This window comes from Dipteris shenzhenensis, chromosome 29, assembly GCF_047967505.1.
Source record: "Dipteris shenzhenensis isolate YYH24624 ecotype China chromosome 29, Dip_SZ_1.0, whole genome shotgun sequence".
NCBI classification, from domain to species: Eukaryota; Viridiplantae; Streptophyta; class Polypodiopsida; order Gleicheniales; family Dipteridaceae; genus Dipteris; species Dipteris shenzhenensis.
The window spans coordinates 14,449,184-14,472,455 of record NC_141624.1 but is presented as its reverse complement, the minus strand read 5'-3'; the positions used below and the strand labels follow the sequence as shown (position 1 = coordinate 14,472,455).

Sequence of the window (23,272 nt, the reverse complement as noted above, 5' to 3'; positions counted from 1 at the left end):
GATGTACGTGCACTTCAAGCAGAGATTGAGTCTAAAGAAATAGTCTTGGTCAAGTCAAGCAAAGACAAGGACTCCATTGAAATGTCTCAACGGGCAATGGAGATTAGGCATGATAGAGCCCTGAAAGAAGCGCTCATCAAGGAGTTCAACTCACGTCACCCTTCGCCCCAACATCAAACATGGGATGCCCTTGCAACTTACTTCAAAATTGATTCAATTGTTTATCAGAGCTTCAAGGGTTCATGTGAGTCATGGGTCAAAGAGAAGCTGCAAGTTGGCAAGTCCACACCTGATTTCCCAAAAGCCGTGTCAATCTATGTTGATTGGGTGATTAGTTCAATAGAGGGTAACAAGTCTACATCGCAATCTTGTTTTCCTTGGACAATTATTCAAGTGAACATGGAGATGGAGGGGGAGAGCTTTCTAACACGTCACTCCAAGGGACAACTTCCAATCAGCTTGTGTGTGCTTGACACCTCAGAGGGATCTGCCAAAGGCATGTGTTGGGATAAGGCTGCCTTCAAGAAGTTGCTCTGTGGCTTGATGGAGACCGTTGCCACTCTGTCACAGTATGTATTGCTATCATTTATGACAATGACAGAGATGGTAAATCTCAAGGAAGCAATGATAGAGGCTCGATTTTGGCATAGAAGGTTTGTGGGTGTTATCCATGAATCGGATAGTGCACAAAAGGGTTTCTCTGAGACCTTCTGTTTTTTGTCATTTGTCAGCTCACACGATGGGTTTGATGGATTTGAGCACCTGTTAGAAATCACAAGGCCATACACAATAATTGAGGACAATATTCTTTATTCTGATGAGGGCGATGAGTATGGAAAAGAGGCGGTTGTGAAGCATGGCATCATCAAGGAGTGCATCAGGTGCTATTATAGTAGGGAACATGAAGTTGTTGTTGACGTCTTTACTAATGGATGTGTGGCATTACAAGCATTGTCAAGCAAAAGAAAAGTGATCTCGCTGGTGAAGACATCCCAATAGGCGACAGAGGTCGAGGTTATGTGTGTGGCACATGCATCAAATAATCCCCATATTAAGATTTGGTCTAGCATTGAGAGGCCTTTTGAGACACATAGAGCTGATTCACCTATCGATGAAGGAATTAAAGAGGGTGAGCATCACATTGAAGACTTGCGACCTCGAATACCCCTCCTAGAATAGTAGGGTAAACATTTGTACAAGAGAATGGTAGTGGTTCCAATCTCTTATTAGGCCCTAAGAAATGGCATTGAGAAGCCTAAACTCACATGTGCATTCTTCTATGTAGTGGTCACTGTCTCCACTGTGTAGAGATCATATGGAATTGTGTTAATCTCTGTGGAGAATGCCAACAGTGGAGAATGGTAGTGGTGCCAATCTCATACCATGACCTGAAAACAAGCACAAGGAATCATAAACTCATGTGGATTGGCAGTTTTGCCATTATAGAATGCCACCAGTGGAGAATGGCAGTGGTGCACAAGGAATCCTAAACTCACATGTGCATTCTTTTATGTAGTGATCACTGTCTCCGTTGTGTAGAGATCATATGGAATTGTGTCAATCTCTGAGATCGTCAAACTCACATGTCGATTGGAATCGGACACCACTCTCCTATGATCACTGGAATACCCCTCCTAGAATAGTAGGGTAAACATTTTGTACAAGTGAAGAATGGCAGTGGTGCCAATCTCTTATTAGGCCCTAAGAAATGTCATTGAGAAGCCTAAACTCCCATGTGCCAATCTCTGTGGAGAATGCCACCAGTAAAGAATGGTAGTGGTGCCAATCTCATATCATGACCTGAAAACATGCACAAGGAATCCTAAACTCACATGTGCATTGGCACTTTTGCCATTATCCTACTGCCATTCTCCGCTAGTGGTTGAGAGTTTCTTTGGAATCATGATTTATTTCAGGGATTTCAATGGTGTATCAACAAGTTGTTATGTTTCCATCCTAAAGTGTACTTTTTTACTTTGCAATGAGTAATCAACATGACATGTAAAGTTATCATTTTACAATAATGATAGTCAGTCCAAAAATTGAAAGTGCACAATAAATGATTGTCATTGCCACCTAAATTACATCAAATGCTTGTCATTGCCCATTGATTTTCCATCAACTACATATCTTGCATTCATTCTCCTCAACTACATATCTTGATTTTCCATCAACTACATATCTTACTAAGTTAAAAGGCCTGTGCATTTTCATTGCAATACTCATGGTTATTAATTACACTCTACATTTTGTAAATGGTGTTTTGGAGATTTTCAAATGAGAATGCTCACAACAAAAGCGAGTCTCAATATCAATGGAAATTCCATAATTATGAAGGTGTTTTTGAACATCACTATGGCTCACGAGATGAATCTAACTCAAATGGGTTTCAAAGTTTATTATTTTGTTGATGATAACGTAGTTTAGACACTGATATTCTATTTATTATTTGAGAATGTAGTTGATATTTCACACTTCATGAATGGCTATCTAGTCTATTTTCACATATTTCTCCTGTTTTTTCATTGAGGGGAGCTACAATTTCTTCCAAAATTGCCATTCTGGGAATTGGGTTTTTCCCAAATTATCTAATACGGTCTTCAAAGTCTTATGAGGATGTTGTTGAGGAGACTCCATCTATTGCACAAGGGAAAAAACAGAGTAAATCAGGATCAAAGGCTCCAAAAAGGCTCGGGAGCATAACTCATCATATGTAACCCTATCACGTGAGTTCAACAGAAGGATTTTTTTTATTTCTAAAATTTACAGAAATAAATATACATAAGGGACTATTTAAAATAGTTTTGGAAAAAATTTACAGATTTGTAAAAGGGGTACATTTTATTAATGAAATTTTTTACAAATAAGGGACTTTAAATATAGGCCTTGAACGCACGTGATATAGAGGGTTTATACATAGTGACCCCCCCGAGAAAAAAGGAGAGTATAGGAAATGGATATCATTGAAATGCCAACCAGTGGTGGTGAGCTAGAAGTACCAGGAGGGTCAACGCTTTCTTGGGTGTAGCCAATCGCAGAACTATTTTCGTGTTCATTTTGGGGCCGCAACGTGATGCGCTTTTGGGTGAATATTTGAATTTTGCATGGACCCACGCTCTCGTTGAAAAATTTCCCAATGTCATGAAGCTGCACTGGTGTAATAATGAGACACAATCTCATCATGGTCAATATTGCAGAGCTCAACACATGGCACTATATGCATTTACTCTCATGAGCACAGAGATTGTCACTCTTCCTTTGGCCTGACTACATCACACAGCCTTTGCCTTGCCATGTTTGCTTGCACAGCTTCGCCATCTGTCATTGTGCAACACAATCTTTTGTTGTGCTGACCACTGTACTGGTTTGAGCACAATCACATTGGCCTGACTACAGCACAAAACTTTTGCCTTGCCACCTATCATTATGCAGCTTCGCTGTCTATCACTATGCAACACAATCTTTTGCTGTGCTGACCAGCGTGCTGGTTCAAGCAATGATGTTGGCATGGAGAGACCACCACATTGGCATGAAGACCACTGTGCCATGTCAATCTCTAATGGGACCCCTCAAGGTCCATATCCACAACCACCGCACTGGATGTTGGAGCTATTTTCATTCTAAACCAAGGAAAATAGTATTATTTTAGAGATATTTTAGTCGTAATACTCCTTGTGTAATAATTTCTCAACACCGCATACGTTCTTGGAGCTATTCTAGTTCCAAGCTAAGGAAAATGTAGATATTTGCAATTTAGTATAGTTTCCTTGCAACCACCGCGCTAGTTATTGGAGTTATCATAGTTCTAAACCACCGCGTTGATTATTGGAACCATTTTCACTACAGTAAGAACAGTTTTTTCAACAATTTCTTGTGCAACGATCCCTATGGTTGCAATAAAATGTAAACGAGGGAAAAAATATGCCATTTGTTCTTCTTTAGAGACACTTTCACTTCCCAAGTAACAACAACAATAGTTTTGGCAAATATGGTACTACATTGAAATTGAAACAAAAGAAATTACATAAGAAATTACTAAAGGTGGTTGTTTGGGATTTACTAAAGGTCATATTTTGTGGGGGTTGCAAGTAATCCTAAACCAACAAAAATGCATTTCATTGCCAATGTCTACCTCCTCTAGCCTTAACTGGTGTTTGATCTGACCCAATCACGATTCTAATGGTTAATAGCGCAGAGCTCAACACATGGCACTATATGCATTTACTCATGAGCACAGAGACTGTTGCTATGACTACATCACACAACATTTGCCTTGCCATATTTGCTGACTACTGTGCTGGTTCAAGCAATAATGTTGGCATGGAGAGACCACCATGTTGGCATGAAGACCACTGTGGCATGCCAATCTCTAAAGGGGACCCCTCAAGGTCCATATCCGCAACCACTGCGTTGGATGTTGGAGCTATTTTAGTTCTAAACCAAGGAAAATAGTGTTATTTTAGAGATATTTTAGTCGTATTACTCCTTATGCCATAATGTCTCAACCACCAGACATGTTCTTGGAGCTATTTTAGTTCTAAGCTAAGGAAAATGTAGACATCAGCAATTTAGTATAGTTTCTTGCAGCCACCACGCTGGTGTCTTCCAAATTTTATGTCGTGTGTACTTCTCAACCATAGTTTCACATGAAATGTTTGTTGAATCAAATTGTTTCTCCTTTTAAGGATGAATGCGTGGTTTTGTTTTTCATTTTTGTTCAAAATGATAAATTCTATTGTTTTTCAATGTAATGATGACAAGGAGAGAGTAATTAATATGCTAATTGGGCACTCATGTGTTGCACATGTAAGAATGCATTTCTCATTTTGCACATTCTTTCTTGAGTGCTTGAGTTCTCTTGCATGCATGTGTTCATTGTTTTTTGCATGCTCTTTATTATTGTGTTGTCCAAATTTTTTATGTGTGAGGTACAATAGGATGCTGCCATGTAATGATCCATTATAAATTACAAAAAATTTGGACTCAAAAAGGGTCCCATTGGAGAATTACTAAAATATTAGAGGCTTGGATAAGGGAATATGGTATCCATGAAGGAGATTATGCCATGTGGACTTCTCTCTAATAGAGGCTGCCCAAATCTAGGAGAAATTTCAGTTTTTTTTCAAAATACCCCAAAAGACGTCATTGGTGGTTCACAATAAAAAATTATCTTTGGCAAGCCTACCTTGACCATGTTAGGCCTCCTTGTTTTTCTCCCATGACAAACTATCCCCTAGCTAGAACTAGGCTCATGTTTCAACCATTTGGCCCAAACTTTGACTTCCTAACCAGCTCTCTCCCTATTCTCTCTCTTCCAAAACGTTTCAAACATTCATTCCTGCCACTTTCTAGCTGCTGGTTTAAAAATATCTTCTTTCCACTTTTGTTTAGTCATTCTCTCTCCTCTTTGCTCACATTTTTCTTACACATTCGAAAATCTCTTAGAGAAACTTTTGTCCAAGCTCTGTTCATCCCTCTTCTCTTCCATTCATTCTCTACTTATTTTACTCTCTCTTAGAAACCAAAGTTGTGACCTAAATCTGCTTGAAAGGAGTGAGCAAAATGGGAGTTCTCTCATTTTTAGTTATTTCCTCACCTTTTTGGAGTATAGAGAGTCACCTCCCTAAGTTGTGACCTAAATCTGCTTGGAAGGAGTGAGAAAAATGGGTGTTCTATCATTTTGGCTCTTTCTCTACCTTTTTGGAGTATATCGAGCCAACTCCAGAAGAAGGAACACATACTTTCTAGGTAATGAGGTGATTTTGCCTTGAAATTTTTATTTGTATTAAGTAAATACATTTTTCTATCACACTTTGTCTATATGTTTATTACAAGAAATAGGGAATAGGGAGATTGAGGTAGATGATATTTAAAACTACAAGACAATTTTAGACATTTTTTTTTCACTGGTATAGGAGGGATAGATAGATGAAGAGAGAGAGAGAGAGAGAGAGAGAGAGAGAAAGAGAGAGAGATTATTTCGAACTACTATGTTGTTTTCTATTTGAGGGGATGAGTGAGGGAGAGAGAGACATAAAATAGTAATTTTTTTCTTCATTAGTAAAGGAGGGATAGAGAGAGGAAGGGAAAGAGAGAGAGAGAGAGAGAGAGAGAGAGAGATTATATTTGAAACTGCTATGTTTTCTTATCTGTTTGAGGGGATGAGTGAGGGAAGCGATAGAAAATAGTTGTTTCTTTCTTTGCTAGTATAGGAGTGGTAGATAGAGGAAGGGAAAAGAGAGAGAGAGAGAGAGAGAGAGATTATATTTCAAAATTCTATGTTTTCTTCCATTGATGGGATGATTGAGGGAGAGAGACAGAGATTGTATTTCAAACTGCTAGGTTTTAGAAGTAATTGAGAAAGAAGGAAGAAAAATAGATCCTAAATCAAAGAGCTTTGGGAGGGAGAGAGAGAGTGATATGATATTGATAATGTCTTCTTTGTTTGTGGAGAAACAGAGTAGGAAGAGACCATATCATAAACTAAGTATTTCAAGAAAAATTGCTGTTTGTTTGTGTGAGGGGTACCTTGGAAGATAGACTGAGAGAGAGAGAGAAGTATTCTATGTTTTTTGTAATAATATTGTGTTTGTTTTTGTGAGAGGTTTAGTTAAAGAAGAGAGGGCAGGAGGGGGAGGGAGAGAGAGAGAGAGAGAGAGAGAGAGAGAGAGAGAGAGACTTGCAAAGAAAGAGAAAGAGAGAATAGAAGACATAAATTTGGAGGGTCTTTGTTGGAAGTAGAAAGAGCTAATTTTAATCATATGGTACAGGAGCAAAAACTATGGAAGTAGAAAATGATGGATGTAGAAAAAGTTTATAGTCTATTGTATTGAAGAATGTAAGGATGAGCATGGGGAATGGATTCCTCAGCTCTACAGGAAATATTCTTGGATCACAATGCAACCCACTAATCATGGATGCTACAAAGTTGGTTGGAAGGATGCAATGGACATCTCCAAACATTGGAAGGGAAGGATCTTAGATTTTGAAATTTGCCCTGGCAGTAACACAATGACACAGGTATATATTCAACATGTCTTTACCCATGCAAAATACAAATAAGAATTGTAAGATTTGCTCACCAAAATGTCACATCTGAAGTGTTCAATCGACATTGTACTAACTCTTCAACATGACATGTTCTCGTTGTCCATCCATTGTCAAATAGCTCAAACAGCTAGTCCATTTCTAAGCTCTTGCAAGTGTAAGTAATCTTTATTTTTCTTGATTGCCTACAACTTGCAAAGAAATCAACAAAGCATGGAAATGGAAGAAACCAACTCAACCTAGCATTTCTTCCACTAGTAGTTGGGTTCATAGCATTTCTCACATTATTAAACATTCTATTTCTATATGATTCACTTATCTCCATGCTTGGAAGCAGCCATTATGGACTATCAAAAGAGGGAAAGGGAAGATATTCTAATCCACCATACTGTCCTTCTTCATCTGGCACAATGAAAATTGAGTCATAGAAGAAGATCCCATCCTTTTTTAATTCTGATGGTGTGCGACCTTCATACTGAAAACTCCTGATCTCAACATGGAGGACATGCAACACCCTAGTTATGCATGCTACAGGCTCCCACTCTTTGTAAGTAGATGGATATAAGTTTGTAAAACAAATACAAGGCATAAGACACTTGTGTCAAAGTCCCCAAATAAGTGCAAATACTCTTAAAAGCAAATGAAGTACTAGTACACTTTGAAAAACTTACAATTGGGCCTATGATATGGAAGCCCTGCATTCATCAAGATACTATGTACTAACAGATTCCAAATTTTGCAAGATTTCATTGGAAGGCAAAATCTTTGCATGACTTTCACATATAGATGGTTAAGATGGAAGAATCTTCAATGGGAAGCAATGGATGATGATCTACGTGATGGGACTCATAGTCTTGTTGTTGAGGTATCAATTTATCGGCAAGGACATCCTGATCTAATGTTGGAATTGGAAGAGGAGTGGACTCATGAGATTTATCAGGGAAGAATTGCAGTTGGCAATAGCAAGCCCTCCCCAAGAATATTATTTTAGACTTGATAATTGTAAAGTTAGATATAGGGATGAGACAAGTATCCTTTGTAAGAATTGTTGGCCCCTCCATACTCTAGAGATAATAGAGACATGATGGTCATAATATCCGATTTCTCGGATCCTTAGTGCTTCAACAATGCACTTGGCAATGAGGCATTGTTACATGTATGAACAGAAATCATAAATAATACAAAGTGTTGTTTCATTTATTGTTAAGATTTTATTTATTAAGTTTGCACCTCTAGATTGATGGCTTTCTATGGTCTATGGATGATAAAGTGATAAATATTTGTAATTTTAAATCTATGTGGATATTTGTATATCTGTATTGTGCAAGAGAGAGAGTGTGTGAGAGAGATAGATAGCAATTAGAGTGTGCAAGAGAGAGAGAGAGAGAAGTTGAGAGTGCAATAAGAGACACAAATAATGCACCTGGCCATGAGACAGAGTTAGATGTATGAATAGAGAGAGAGAGAGAGAGAGCAGTCAGGGATACAAATAATGCACCTGGCCATGAGACATTGTTAGATGTATGAATAGAGAGAGAGATATATACTATGAGAGAGAGAGAGAGAGCAATCAGGGACACAAAGGGAGGGAAAGAGACAAAGGGTTGGACATTGGATGTGAAAGTTATGTCACTTTTAAAAATGTTGTCCAAGATAGTTTCGCCAGCGAAACTACCTTGGAAGACCTACCTCAAAGGAGTTTCGCTGGCGAAACCACCTGGATGGCTTTCTTCAATGAGTTTTCTTTGAAGAAACCCTTTCATGACGATAGGTTGAGAGAGGTTTTTCAATGTCACTCCCTATTAAGTAAAAGCTCTAAGAAGGAACATAAGGGAATTTTCATAGAGAAGTCTACTCTACATGTGGATTTCTTCAAAAGCCATCCCATTATGTTCTCACCATTCCTAAAGATTCATGTAAAGATTTGTGTATAAAATAGGCATTGATATAATACTTTGCATATTTCTAAGTGAAACTATGTTTTCTTCTGATCCATTTTTGCCATATTTTTGCATAGTTGAAAGCTTTTTTTTTCCTTTGCTCAGACGCTCGGAAGATTTTGCTCGGAAAATGCTCATCCCCCCATGAGAGTCCTCTAAAATCTCCAAGACTTAATAACGATGTTAATAAACACCTTTCAGAGTTTTGGAATTCTAAAGTCTCAAAGACTTGATAACGGTGCCAATAAACACATTTCAGAGTTTCAAAAAGCAACAATGGTATAATCTCAAAGAGCTTTATAACGGTGCCAATAAAGACCTTGAAATAGTTACAAAGGTTTTTTAAGCACACACCTACAAATGATGCATCTTGGTGGAGGGGGAAAGAGAGGGAAAGAAGTAAAAGGGAGAGGATGGGGAGAGAGATGGAATGGAGGGGGAAAGAGAGCGGGAAGCTTGGGAAAGGAACGAAGGTAAGATATATATATATATATATATATATATAGAGAGAGAGAGAGAGAGAGAGAATGAGAGAGAGAGAGAGAGGGAGAGAGAGAGAGAGAGAGAGAGAGAGAGAGAGAGTAAGGAAGATCTCGAGCTACAGCTACGAGAAGGAAAGGAGGGGGGGAGGGGGGGGAGAGAGAGAGAGAGGGGGGGGGGTAGGGGAAGGAGAGAGGGAGAGGGTAGGGTAGGTATCGCACTACTGCCGTAGCAGCAATAAGTTTAAAAAGGAAGGAAAAGGGAGAGGGGAGAGAGAGAGAGAGAGAGAGAGAGAGAGAGGGGGGGAGAGAGATAGAGGAGGGGAGAGGGAAGGGGAGGGGAGAGAGAGAGAGGGGGGGGAGGGGAAGGGGAATAGAGAGGAGAGGGAAAAGAAAGGGGGAGAGGAAAGGGGAGGAGAGAAGGAAGGAGAGGTCTCGTGCGCTACCCCACGGCATCAAGAATTTTAACACAAAAAAGGAGAAAGAAAGATGGGAGAGGGAAGGGGAGGGCAGAAATGATGTTTTTTAAACACATTTAATTAGATAAGAGGAGAGGGAAGGGGTGGGTGATGGGGGGAGGGGAAGGGGTCGCACTGTTGTGGCAGTAGAAAAAAAAAAGCTAAAAAATAAAAAATGAAAGAAAAATGTGTCACCACACCCCTTGCATTGCCGCTGCGACAACATAATCAAGGTGGGCAGGCATGGGAGAGGAGTAGGAAAGGGTCAGAAATAAAGGGAGGGAGGGAGGAGAGGAGAAGGAGAAGAAAAAGAGAGAGAGGGAAGGAAAGAGAGAGGGAGACAAGGGAGGAGAATGGGAAGAAAGAGGGAGACAAGGGAGGAGAAAGAAGAAGGAGAGGGAGAGGAGGAGGGGAGTGCAATGTATTGTTATTATAGTCTGGTTCTAGCTCAATGCTAATCCAAGCCTATGAATTATATGGTCCCTCATGCACAGTCATTGTTATTACAGTCTGAATCTGGTTGAATGCTAATCTGAGCCTGTGAATTAGATGGTGCCTCTAATCATTGTCACTAAAACAAGCTCGTTGGTTGTTTGGGATTAGTATACTATTTGCGATTTACATTTTTCCTTGTTTGGGATTTATTGATTGGGATTTACTGAAACAAGCACGGTGGTTGTTTGGGATTTACTAAAGGTTATATTTTGTGGGGGTTGCAGGTAATCCTAAGCCAAATAAAATGCATTTCGTTGGAAGTGCCTACATCCTCTGGCCAGTGCCTATCTCCTCTAGCCTTAATTGGTGTTTGAGTTGACCCAATCATGATTGCATGATGTTTCAACCACCGAGCTGGTTTAGGACAATCACATTAAGTCCAAGCCAGGCCTAGTTCTAGTGTTTGAGCTAAACCAGCCACACGGTTACATGATATTCCAACCACTGGGTTGGTTTAGGACAATCACATAATTGGTGTTCCAGCTGACCCAACCATGATTGCATGATGTTACAACCATCGAGCTGATTTAGGACAATCACATTAAGTCTAGAATCTAGTGTTTGAGCTGAATCAGCCACATGGTTGCATGATATTCCAACCACCGGGCTAGTTTAGGACAATCACATTAGGTCCAAGCTAGCCTAGTAAACTATCCTAAAGCTCAATCACAAACAACCACCGGGTTGGTTTAGGCAACCACTGATCTGCATTCTATCCAGAAATGAAACAAGTAAATTATCCCAAAGATCAATCACAAACAACCACCGAGATGGTTTAGGCAACCACTGACCTGCATTGTATCAAGCATGTGTATGATGTGCTCGTCAAACATCTTGCATGTTGTCTGCTTTCTATAGATGTCCTTGTTATTTGGAGAAACTCTTGAGAGATGCACGAAGAGTGGAAGAAATGCCTTATCATCCCGATCTAAGTAGTCTATGGGCTTCAACAAAATGCAAGGAAAGGAGAGATAGCCTAAGTGCATAAGTCATTGCAATAGTGGTGATGTTTTGGCATGAAAATACAAGGTTTTGGTAGGGTTGTCACTCTATGAACTTTAGGCTTCAGGCTAAAGCTTGTGAAGACTTGAGAATGGTATTTAGCTGAATGGCTTGATGTTGCGTCCTTGAATTTTACCACCAATCGTGACATCACAACTCGTTTTCTTTGCTCTAATGGCAATGATCAAATGCATCATCTGCAACAATTGCTTCTTGCCTGCTACCTTGCAAGGAGTCTTTTGCTCATGCCCTGACCAAGCTTTTCAGCTTATCTATATCGCAACCTCTGTTTGCTTCTCTTGTAAGCCATGGCGAGTTGCATGTTTCCATGGCGACAATCAGTAAAAGACGACAATGCCAAACCAAAACCGAGAGAAGTTAGCTTGTGAGGCAAGCAAAGAATAGAAGACAACTTACTTGAAAGAAGACAATGGTAAACCAAAGTTTGCGCAAGGTGGTGCATACGAGTTGCAGGGAATTTGCAGGGTGGGGGTAGGCTGTAGGTACTTAAGCTTCGAGGATTTGATGGGCAGGAGGTGTGAAAATTCAAAATTTATGGGAGTAGCAAAATTGAAGTTGCCGGTTTCCCCCCTCCCATGATACACATCAGCAGAATTGGATATCCCAAAAAAGTGCAATGTGGCCTAAAATGCTTCAAACCATAAATAGGCCAAAGGTCACACTATCGACTTTGATGCTGTGTATTATTAAATGCAATGACCTTTGCCATGCTTATGAGCCATATAGAAAGCAAGTGCAATAATTCAAAATTGTAAAGTGTTCGATTTATTAAAATATCTTTTCACATGCACAAATTGCACTTTTCCAACTTCTTCCATTTGAGGGTGAATCTAGATACCAATACCAACAATTATCAATGTTTTAAGACCACCATGCACTAGTCCCAATAGTTTGGATTCCAAATTTTCAATCCGTTTTGGTCTTCAACAAATAAAAAAAAAGTTATGGAGTGTGCCCTCAAATGGGTATACATCACTTTAGCACAACATTGGAGGCCTATTAACTGATGCATAATGATCTCATTTAGGTGTTTCCTTGGGTTTAAGAGAAGCTCACATAGTGTAATTTTGAATGATTACTTGGCCCCCCCAAGTGCCAATGTCTTGATCAACTCAACTTGTTCAAGATTGTGACCTTGCATGATGCTACAAATTTGAAGGCGCCCTTGAATATGGAAGCCATGATATTTGACATGCTAAGTATGCATGATGGAGTGGCAATACCATCGGATAGAGATCTCAAGCAATCCATGGATTACATGGGTCAAGTGAAATCTAAGGGCTACATTTCTTGAACATGTGGATCTTATTAAAGAGCAAGGATTTGATCCAGTTTGTCTCGTCAAGCTTCCTGTGCTAGCCAACATATTGTACATGGAAAAAACTTACAAAATCTTGAGCTAAACATTCCCATATGGGAAAAACTTGATATAAAAACTTACTATTCGAAATTATGTATAGGAAAGTTCCTATATCAACATATTGATATTGGAAATTGCTATAGGAAAGTTCCTACGAATTTGAAAACTCCTATATAGAAAAAAATCCCTACACAAGAAACTTCACATAGGAGGATACCCGTCTTTTTTCCTAGGTACAATATCTAGGAGTTGTTCACTTTTTCCTAGTTAAGACTTTCCCTAGTTCCTTTCATTTGGAACTGGGAAAATACCGTTTTTCCCCTATATGGGGATTGTTCAAAAGTTCTCTGTGATCTATTATACCTTGGTTTTCTCTATTTGAGCCTTGAAGCTCTTGTCATCTCTTCTTACGTGTTACAATTGACTTTGGAGCGCTCTTGTTGTAGTTCTGTTTCATAGCTTTGTATTGATTGCTTATGAGCACACAAATCTCTAAAAGCCAAGCTTCTCAGCTCACCTCCCACAACTCATGATCTAACTAGTATCCTTTGTTGTTTTTGGTTGTAGCTTGCATATGATATCTAGTTTAAAATGCTTGTGTAGTATAGTTAGGATGTATGAGTTATGATGTCTAAGTTTCTAATAGCATAGATATTATATGATAGTTATTAGATATCAAGGTAGTGTTGGATATGGCCTTTCAGCACAATGTGTCGATCGCTTGATTTGTCATGTAATATTTGAGTCACCTTTTGGGCCATGCATTTGTGTGGTGCTTATCTCTCTGTATTGCATCGTATCACTCCGTTGTAGGGGCAACTAGATAAGTAAGTATGCATTTTTACATGTGGTTGTAATACTCAGCTTTCAATGTTGTTATACAGGATCCTTCCTCTTGTTTTGAAACTAGTTTGACATGTGGTCGTACCATTCGGTTGCATGTGTTGTTCATGATCCTTAGGATCCAATAATTGGTCATTTATTTGATTATTGGTGTTGTTTTCTTAGGAATATATCTTGCAAAATAACTAGTCTTTGACACTTGGTTGTTCATTCGGCTTCGATGCCATTGTGGGATCATGAATCCAATGCTTGGTTGCTTATTTGGTTGTTGGTGTTCTTTTCTTAGGTACATATTTTGCAAAATAACTAGTCTTCGACACTTAGTCATTCATTAGTCTTTCACTATTGTCATAGTTTACATCATAGAATAATTGTTTAAGCTTTGACACGTGGTTATTTATTGGGCTTTTGTTGTCATTGTAGCTTGTCACAAAATATAATAGTCTAAGCTTCAACACATTTACTTGACTTTAGGTGTTTTTGTGCTTTATATTGTCAAATGTAATTATCTATTCGGCTTTTGATGTCATCGTAGCTTTCATATAAAATGTTTGCATATATCTTCTAGTTTAAAATGTGTTTAGTGTGATTAAAAGGAAGTAGAATTAGTAAGGGGAGGAAAACAGAGAAGAGGAGTGAAAAGAGAGAGAGAGAGAGAGAGAGAGAGAGAGAGAGAGAGAGAGAGAGAGGGACTTAGCATAGTAGGAAAAGGAACTAGAATTAGTAAGGGGAGAGAAAGGGGAGGAAACAAGAGAAGAGGAGTGAAGAGAGAGAGAGAGAGAGAGAGAGAGAGAGAGAGAGAGAGAGAGTCAAACCTAGAGAGAATCATCTTTAACATAGATGCTAAATTCACTCCTGAATAGTTTTAGAAGTCCTGTTGCTTCCTTAACCTTATAGGGATCTTAAATCCTCACATTTAAGGCCTTTTACTAAAAGCATTCACATGAGATTATAATGTGTCTCCAAGTAGTGAAGATCAATCTCTACCCCTTGCACATAGCTCAACAATATCACCGATGGACCCGGGGCATAAAAAAGAAATATGTAAGATAGCACGTGCGATCAACGAAAGGGGTTCTCTATTTTTATGGAGTTAACAGAAAATATACATACATAAGGGGTTTTTATTTCAAAAAGTGAAAATTTTCATACATAAGGGATACTTTAATCATCTCAAAATTTACAGGGGGTGTCTATAGGTTATAAAAGTCCGTAGGTAGGGTTTTTTTTAATACCCCTTGATTGCACGTGCTATATTTTTACATAGTGGCCCCCCCAAGCCATTGGACTTGAGAGGTAACTTTACCTAAGCCCCACTTGGGCTATAGGAATGGTTCTTGGTCTGTACATCCACAACGTGATGGGTTTGGATGAGACCACTTCTAATGTCATGACCTTGGACTCTTTTAAAGAGGAGGTAACGGCTTTTTACATTCTTATATAAGAAGTGTGCATGCTCATTTTTCATTTCTTTGGACTTGATAGGTAAATTTTATCTCTTTTCCTAAGACCCACCCAATTCCTGACCAAGAGATTAGTTCCTGGCCCCTATGCCCACAAGGCGATGGGACTAGATGGGACTAAGGGAGGTCAAGTCTTTGGATTCTCTTAAAGGGGAAGGTGGATTTGTCCCCTTCTTTTTTTTGCATTCATTTTGTAAGGTCCTGCGGTCTGATAAGAAGAGCGTTAGAATTAAGAGTTGTGAGAAGAAATTAGCCTTAAAATTTGGAAAGTTAGAGGAGCGAGCTAAGCAAGATGAGGAAGGGGGAATGGTGGTCTACACTGTATATAGCGCCTCTTATGAAATCGATACCAACTACGAGACTCCCTCATAGTAATTTTCATTTCTTCTCCCAATCCCTACTCTGGGCTTACCTATGGGAATGGTTCTTTGTCCCTACGCCCACAAGGTGATAGGACTATATGGGACTACTTCCAAGGTTATGTCTCTAGACTCTTTCGAAGAGGGTGGTAGTGGCTTTTTTTGCACCTACATAATAAGCTCTCCATTTTAGTTTCATTACTTTGGATTTGAGACCTAATTTTTACTCTATTCTTGTAAGCCCCTATGCCCAGCAGGTGATGGGGCTAGATGGGACCACTTTTGAGGCCACATCGTTGGACTCTCTTGAATGGGGAGGTGGTTTTGTCCTTTTTTATAAATGCATTTTGTATCATTCACAACACGTTATGTAGAAGTTTAATTAATATGTGGATTTTGTATATGCAAATATTATATTGGATTTGCAAACTTCCACACAATTTTTTGTGAGATGGAAGGTTTTGGTAGCTCTAAGCATAAGTGTGCATTAACACAGTGAAACAATGCAAGCAAGTGAACCAAGTGCTTAGAGAAAATGCTAAAGCAAATAAAGAGCTTGAATGAGAGATAGATGGAGAAAATAATAGAGAGCACTGATAGCTTTAGTAATTTCAAGACAAAGGTTATACATGAAACAATTAAGATGCTAGAGCAAAGATGTTGAAACCCATGAGCTTGCCAACATTGTGAGTTGGGATTCTGATGCATTACTTTGGGTTGAATCCCAACTTGAGAGGAGCCTCTTTCGACCACCATCACGCCATACTTCTATGGTGGGAGCTTGTCTCAAGTTTTCCTCCAGTTGCCATTTAGTGAAGGGTCCTTTAGGTAGTATGTGAGATGAATGTAGAGTACACACAAAGCTAGATTCTATTTTGGAGATGTTAAATCACACCACGATGGAAAATAGCCATGAACCAACAAATTTTTGTGGATTTATGAGGCATAGGCAAATTGGCTGGCAATAAGAATTTTGTATAAGGGGAGTCTTGATAATGTAATGAAAGGTCATGAATGTTTATGCCTATTTCCCTAGAAATAGAGCCTATTTCCCTGGAAACATAGCCTTCAACAACACACCAAAAAGCATGTGAAGAAATAATTACAACACGACTATGTGTGACAAGTGGAGAAATTGCAAATATAGAGAGGATGCCTTGCAAAAAATTTGATCGATAAGAAACTAGTGGAGAGAAGGTGCAATTAGAGATGCTCAAGTTCCAGCTATGGATATCTAGTAATCTTGGTGGGGAATTTGTATTTTACATTGGGGAAATCTAATGTTTAGTACGGTATGTTGGGCTCCTCATTAAATGTTTCTTTGCAAATTTATTGTGATTACTCTAGTGTACACTACTACACATGGGCCCTATTCCAACGCTTAAGCACTAATGTTTAGCATCCGTGGGGCGCTAATCCTTGGTAACCAAAGCGGGATTCGTTAAGTGTCGCTATATAGCGACTTTAGGCAAACGTCGCTATATATCGATGTTTAAAGGGCGTCGCTATATAGCGACACTTATTAGACTTGTAAATGGTCGCTATATAGCGACACTTATTAGACTTGTGAATGGTCACTATATAGCAATCCAATATCGTGATCTCCATATTCCTCCCGTACGATGTCATTATGCACATCTTCCTCTTGGCTCATATTGTGATCTTCATCTTCTTCGTTCGCTAGATCCATTTAGATCAATTGGATCCGACATTGGTAGTGGCATCTCCATATCCACATCTCTATCTTCAAAAATTTTCTTACTTCGTGGCGTAACTTGGATCACGTACCACCATCTTGGATCAAAACGATTCGGATGAAAAACCACCTATATTAATATGGGTGCCAAATGCCATCAATTATATATATGAAATTATGCTTAAGTACATGTATTAATGGATATTTAAAAATGAAAGCTTTGATTAATTAAATAATTTAGTATGCACCTACTCACAATGCTCGGGAAGAACAAAAGTATCACTTTCATCGGTCCAAAGTTTGGTGGAGTCTATTGCAAAGAAATTGCTACTATCTTTTCCAACTATTGCATGGGGACCGTTGTAAATGGTTCTAAACCATTTTACATCAAAAATGAAAATACTAAATCGTCTGAAATCAATTTCATAGATTTTGCATATGGTTCCACAATAATCCACCTGTGAGGAGAGAAGATTGGTATCCGAAGCACTTGCTCGGCTATCTTGTGTGAAGTTAGCCATGACTCCACAATCATACGCGACTCTCTTTGAATCGATGCATTCCATGCAAAAATGTCGTCCATATGACCATAATGCACTGTACTTTTTGTACTGCAAAAGAGCATAATTAAAACAATGAAGATGCATCTATTTTATAGCGTATATTGCCACAACTAATCACTTAATTACGTCAAGAGGTAAGAAACTTACATGCATCATACATCCAGATGATAACTCTCACTCGCACTCGTTTATTGTCTCTCCATTGCGTTTGGCTTTACGTAGAGCCAGTTGTAGCCAATCAAGTGACATGTGAGTAGGGAGAAGGGTGAGATCCCATGGATATGGTTGCGATCGCCTGTACATTACTCTGAATCTCGTCCTTGCATTTATTCTTTTTGCTTTGGCCACTTCATATCTCTCAATCCACTTATGCATCTCCTTGCTATTGAGGATATAAAACTTATTGAATTTCTCCATTTACTCTTTGCTCATCTTTCTTTTAATCCCTTTTCCTTGGGGAACCTCGCCAACGATGCGATCATCATCCTTGTTATGCCAAGCTTGCGGCATATCAGGATACGTGGATGCAAGAAACTTCGTGATATATACTAATGACTCTTGCACAAGCCATCCCTCTACCATGATTGCTTCTGGTCTTGCTCTATCTTACAAATCCCTTCAAAGTTTTCATAAAGCGCTCGAGAAAAAACATCCACTGACTATGAATGGTACCTGCAATGGCCACCTCATCAACTATGTGCACAAGCAAGTGAGTTGTCATAATGCTCGAGGGAAAGTGCTTCTCAAGCAAGCATACGACTTTGATGGATTCCACCCTAGCCTTCTCAATGCTTGATATGGAGATCTCTTTTTGAGATATCCACCTATTTCACATGCCCATGTAAGATATATTCATAATCAGTCTATAGATTATTCAGATTAAATTGAAGAAAATGCAATTAATGCGATTTGATAGTAAGCATACCTCACAATACCACTGATCTTGAATATAGCATTTCTAACATCTTGTTGTTGTAAGCACCCTTTTATTGTAATTGGGAGGATGATCTATCAAAGCAATAAAGAAGTCATGTCAATAATACAACATAATCATAATTATAGTAACGCATCACGATTATCGGTACACTAATCCTATAGCTTAGAATACCTGTCAGACCTTGTGCCAATCATGGGACTTGAGCCCACTAATCTTATTGTCCTTTGAAAATGCTCCTTTCAAGCAATGCATGTACCCTGTGGGTGTTTGAAAAGAGGCAATGTCTGCCTTGACCGTTGCCTCCTCTCTCGTGGAGAGGATCCATGTTGCTTTCGGGAGAACTTTTCCCGAAGCACGCACTTGGGGCCACAAATGAGACATCCTATTCATAGCACGCAAGTCTACTCGCACTCCTCTCAAGTCTTTGAAACCAACCAAGTGTGCCCAAATAGTAGCCCCCACATCTTGAAGATATGCATGGGATCCAAGAGATGATTGATTTGTAACTGGCCCCAATAAGGAAGCTCGTGAAAGATCGATAGCCTCTTCATACCACAAGGAGGTTCCTCTCCATTCACCCTCCAAGCCTGAATCTAGTCACTTGCCTTCAAATATGGTGGTGGTGGATCAAGTTGACCACCACGGGCGAGATGGTCCAGTGGAAGGTATCGAGCATGACCTTCATAAACATTTTTCCTCATATGTTTGGAGTATCGTGCAAGCGATTTCAAACCCGGCCCACAAATATAACAAGCATGGCACCCACTTGTAACAAGTCCTACACGTGTGCATGAATATGTTAGTATAAGACATGCGTGCGAAAGAGTCATAAAAGCATAATCCTATATTATACATGTTAAGACACAACGACGTACCTGCACACTCTCCATATGCTGAGTAGTCATGCATGGTCCACATTAAGTTACCCTTGACCAAAATATCATTGGTATGTCTAGGAGCTCTAGAAATATCAAAGACCCGCAGTCCTCTCCATAAGATCTGTAACTCCTCTATCAAAGGTGTCATGTACACGTCCATATTTTTGGCCTTGTACTTCCTTGGCACAAGTAGTGCAAGCATGAGGTGTCCCTTCTTTATTGTTAGCCATGGTGGGATATTGTAATTCACCAAGATTATGGGCCATGTCGACCAAGATGTCGAGTGTAACCCATTCTCCTCCATTCCATTGACCTTCTATCTCCTCCTTGCCCCTAAAGCTACCTCTTGTCTTTCTAGCTCCTCCCCAAAGCCTACCTCTTGTCTTTCCACCTCCTCCCCCCTCCAAGCCTCCATCTAAGAGATCCTTCTTTTTGACACATGGCAAGCTCTTCTCCTCCAAGCTACCACATGTCCTCTCCTTTTTTTTTTTGGTGTCAGCGGTTAATAGGTTAAAGAAAAGTGTAAGAGTTAGGGATGTCTTCGAGTTGTTCTTGAGCGAATGTATAGGGGTCAATAGCAAATGTTAGTAATGTTAAACAACGTGTGTTTGGCTATTGGCAAGTGATATTTAAGCTAGATATGAGCGATTTAGTTACGTAAAGGGTTGTAATGTGGTGGCCATGCATACTCATGATAAAAAAGTCGATACTGCGAAAAACACCGGTCGATCAGTTACATAAGAGGTTATCGTCTTCGCCTTCATAAGCTCACATTTTCGCACTATGTATATTTCCGCCTCAAGCCTGCCCCCTGCCAAATTTCGCGTTCCCAATTCCCAGTATTTGCATAGATTTAAGGTCGAATGCATACCTATACCTGCGCATGGATGAGATTGACCTCACATTCCATTCTTTTCCTCCGGCTTTAGAGGAGATTTGGTTTCCAAGTTCATTATAAAATGGACCCTTTCGCATTTGGATTGCTCGCCCCTCCCGCCCGCTCGGTGAAGCTTCAACCGGAAATGTACTTCCAAACTGACAATTTGGGTCAGGAAGATCTGGAGCGTCTGGAGAAAGAACTGGAAAATGCGAAACAAAAGGTGAGAATTGACGTACTGATGAACCGTGACGAGACGAATATCGTTTACGCTTGGAGCAACTGTTGATTTAGGACTTATGATTGCATTCCGTAAACAGACACTTTTCTTAAGGATCCAGGAACAACAACGGGATAGACCATCTCCCCGTGAAAGTAAGGTACTGTTTCAAGAACTCGCTTACAAAATACATACGTGATCGTTGGATTCTTTCATATTCCCATTACACTGTTTTTACATCATCAGACAGGATCGGAAAGCCGATATTGGACTAATGAAGAGCGGCAAAGGTTCGAAAAGGCCTTAAAGACGTGAGCGAACTGACGACTCTTAGCTGTTTCCTTCTCTTAATTGCTAAAATGCACTCAAATTGGCCTTTATATGTTATAGGTTCGGCACGGATTTCGGTGCAATTGCTAAGTTTGTTGGGACTAGAAGCTCGACTCAAGTTCGAACGCATGCTCAGAAATACTATGCGAAACTTGTAAGATTAGTGTTCTAAGAAATAAATAGCTTAACATAAGGTTACCTGAATTTCTTTTTAAAATACGTTAAGAGTATATAATCCAATGATGTCACAGATAAGAGATTATAAACGGTCTGGTAAGACGCACACAGCCGCTAAAGACTCGCAAGCAGTCCTCAACGTTGGAGCTGTGCAATAGAAATCACAAGCTTTAAGCTACAAGCCTGAATCCAGAACGGCATACCCTTGATTTAGGTCAGACAGACAGCATGTGGGTCTACATGACTCAGAGAACACTAAATCAGCAAATCATGTTCAGAGTCGGAACACAGCTATGACAAAGTGTATGTGCTGCTTCCATCCAAACATGAGTCATTACTTCGTGCTCGGATTCCTTTCGGCTTTTGGGCTGGTATTTGGCGCGCATCTGAGTGACTTTTAGAAGTTCATGCTCTTGAAAAATGTTGAACTTCGTATTTTCTAATGAAACAACTCCCACCACAGAAGAACATTATTTTGAGACACGGGATGAGATGTACATATTGAAAGGACTGAAAGCAGTCGGTTTATGTGACGCTCACACTACTGTCTCATACTGTTATGTATACTTGTCTTATAAAAGTGCAAATTCATGTTAATTGGTTTGGGAGAGCAAAAGAGGGGGTGAAAAGGCAGCAATGAGTCTATCAGGGGAAGGGGGATCTTTGAACGAAGATTGAGATTGGAGAGAGGAGGGATCCAATGAGGTGGGAGCATTAATGAAAGAGGGAGAATTCATCACCCTTCGGGAAAAAGAATCACACTTGGGAGAGAGGAGGGTACTATGGTTTTTTAGACGTTTTTAATCATATTAATAGAATTTAATCATTCATATTTAAAAAAAAGCTAGAAGGTAGAAACCAAGGAAATTAGCCGAATGATTGCATATTCTATGTTATAACTTAGACAGCGCATGATAATTAGAATATTTGTTGCATGGTCTACACATATTATTGTGTGGAGAAAGCAACACGAGTCACATGCTTGAATGCATCAAAAGCATCAGAAAGCAAAAATAAACACGCCAGATTTTATCCATGAGGCAGTTGTGGGGGTTAAAGGCCACTGTACCTTAAATTCCGGTTATGTGCAATACTTAAACACATATATATACGGATGACATAGAAGATAAGGGTGTTCTGTAGCCATCAAAACTTGTGTGGCTCTCTCTTCTGGCTCTCCCTCTCTCTCACCTTCTTTCGTTGCGCTTTTGTTGTTGAGATCTCTCAACTAATATTAGAGCACGAGTGCTTTAGTTGAGCTCACGTGTGAGAATGGAGCTCAAAGTCTACTAGTGCAGCTCTATGGGAGGAAGGAGAAGCTCTGTTGGGTGACTTTACCTGCATCCTGGTGTGCAGAGACCTTGTAGAAACATTTGGAGCTTTTGTAAGCCCACAATTTAGAAGAGCCCTATCTTCTCAGCATAGAAGGCTCGTCAAAATAAAACTCATTGAATATAGTTATTTCTAGGTCTGGAAACTCCAATGGTGTAGGAGGTGGCATCACAAAGCGTTTAACATATTTTCTTGATAGTACAAAACGTTCACCACCACCAACATATTTGAACAAACCCATTTCTGTCCATAGTGTTTTGATGGGCATATGAGGCTCTCCTAGGGCCCCTTGGGGGTCTACTTTGCCCTATAAAATCACTTCTACTACCTCGGTGATAAAACAAATTATCTCTTCCACTACTTGTGGAGGATTTGAGCCCAAGATGTACCTCTTTCATCATGCGTACACGGGGGGGTCACTATGTATAAACCCTCTATATCACGTGCGTTCAAGGCCTATATTTAAAGTCCCTTATCTGTAAAAAAATTCATTAATAAAATGTACCCCTTTTCTATACAAATCTGTAAATTTTTCCCAAAACTATTTTAAATAGTCCCTTATGTATATTTATTTCTGTAAATTTTAGAAATAAAAAAAATCCTTGTGTTGAACTCACATGATAGCATTACATATGATGAGTGACCCCCTCGAGCATGCGTAATTCAACTAGCTCCTACAAAATGGGCATAGTGCCTCGCATGGAAATAGAGGTGTCGAATGATTTGTATTGAGGGCCGAAACCATTGAAGGTGATAGACACAAAATCATCATCTTCCATAATGAAATTTATAGAG

General features: G+C 39.5%; 1 pseudogene; it reads left to right on the top strand.

Moving 5' to 3' along the window:
- The first annotated feature begins 20,500 nt into the window (after positions 1-20,500).
- LOC147882468 (uncharacterized) lies at positions 20,501-21,354 on the top strand (annotated as a pseudogene).
- The last annotated feature ends 1,918 nt before the right edge of the window (positions 21,355-23,272 follow it).